The 1,901-nt window shown below is 35.3% G+C and overlaps 1 protein-coding gene across 1 annotated transcript in view; it reads right to left on the bottom strand.

Moving 5' to 3' along the window:
• CD109 (CD109 molecule) overlaps positions 1 to 1,901 on the bottom strand; it is a 133,182-nt gene that overhangs the window by 60,109 nt on the left and 71,172 nt on the right. The gene's annotated exons all lie outside the window — the stretch shown is intronic.

The following is a 1,901-nucleotide window of genomic DNA, read 5'->3' as shown; positions in this document are numbered from 1 at the left end:
CACTATTACTCAACATAGTTTTGGAAGTCCTAGCCATGGCAATCAGAGAAGAAAAAGAAATAAAGGGAATCCAAACTGGAAAAGAAGAAGTAAAACTGTCACTGTTTGCAGGTGACATGATACTATACATAGAGAATCCTAAATATGCCACCAGAAAACTACTAGAGCTAATCAGTGAATTTGGTAAAGTGGCAGCATACAAAATTAATACACAGAAATCTCTTGCATTCCTATACACTAACAACGAAAGATCAGAAAGAGAAATTAAGGAAACAATCCCATCCACCATGGCAACAAAAAGAATAAAATACCTAGGAATAAACTTACCTGAGGAGGTAAAAGACCTGTACTCAGAAAACTATAAGACACTGATGAAAGAAATCAAAGATGACACAAACAGATGGAGAGATACACCATGTTGTTGGATTGGAAGAATAAATATTGTGAAAATGACTATACTAAGCAAAGCAATCTACAGATTCGATGCAATCCCTATCCAATTACCAATGGCATTTTTTACAGAACTAGAACAAAAAAATCTTAAAATTTGTATGGAGACACAAAAGACCCCGAATAGCCAAAGCAATCTTGAGGGAAAATAATGGAGCTGGAGGAATCAAGCTCCCGGACTTCAGACTATACTACAAAGCCACACTAATCAACACAATATGGTACTGGCACAAAAACAGAAATATAGATCAATGGAACAGGATAGAAAAGTCCAGAGATAAACCCACGCACCTATGGTCAACTAATCTATGACAAAGGAGGCAAGGATATACAATGGAGAAAAGACAGACTCTTCAATAAGTGGTGCTGGGAAAACTGGACAGCTACATGTAAAAGAATGAAATTAGAACACTCCCTAACACCATACACAAAAATATACTCAAAATAGATTAAAGCCCTAAATGTAAGACTGGACACTATAAGACTCTTAGAGGAAAACATAGGAAGAACACTCTTTGACATAAGTCACAGCAAGACCTTTTTTGACCTACCTACTGGAGTAACAGAAATATAAAATAAACAAATGGGACCTAATGAAACTTCAAAGCTTTTGCACAGCAAAGGAAACTATAAACAAGATGAAAAGACAACCCTCAGAATGGGAGAAAATATTTGCAAATGAATCAATGGACAAAGGATTAACCTCCAAAATATATAAACAACTCATGTAGCTACATATTTTAAAAACAAACAACATTTTTCACTCCCTCAATATACTGCAAATTCCTGATTCAATGGGGACTGTAATTATTTATAACCATTATGTACAACCAAAATAGAAAGTACTTCATAATTACCTAAAGCTCTCTCCAGTGTCATTCAGAATTGTGCAAGTTCATTTCCTAGTACTTTCTCAAAAGTCTTCAGTTAAAATACAGTATGAAAATGAGGGAAGACTCTATGTGGCATTTCTCATGTAAGACAGCGAAGACACTTGACAACGATAGCCGCTTTCCAACATTAACAACTGGAATGCATTGGGTTGTTTGTTTTTTTGTTATTGAGCCGCATGAGTTGCTTATAAATTTTGGATATTAATCCTTTGTCAGTTTCTTCATTTGCAACTATTTTCTCCCATTCTGAGGGTTGTCTTTTGGTCTTGTTTATGGTATCCTTTGCTGTGCAAAAGGTTTTAAGTTTCATTAGGTCCCATTTGTTTATTTTTGGTTTTATTTCCATTTCTCTAGGAGGTAGGTCCAAAGGGATCTTGCTGTGATTTATGTCATAGAGTGTTCTGCCTATGAACCCAATCCAAAAATGGGCAGAAGACCTAAATAGACATTTCTCCAAAGAAGATATACAGATTGCCAACAAACACATGAAAGAATGCTCAACGTCATTAATCATTAGAGATATGCAAATCAAAACTACAATGAGATATCATCTCACAC

This window comes from Physeter macrocephalus, chromosome 10 (genome assembly GCF_002837175.3).
Source record: "Physeter macrocephalus isolate SW-GA chromosome 10, ASM283717v5, whole genome shotgun sequence".
NCBI classification, from domain to species: domain Eukaryota; kingdom Metazoa; phylum Chordata; class Mammalia; order Artiodactyla; family Physeteridae; genus Physeter; species Physeter macrocephalus.
The sequence above is the reverse complement of the archived record's forward strand: the minus strand, read 5'-3'. Positions and strand labels throughout refer to the sequence as shown.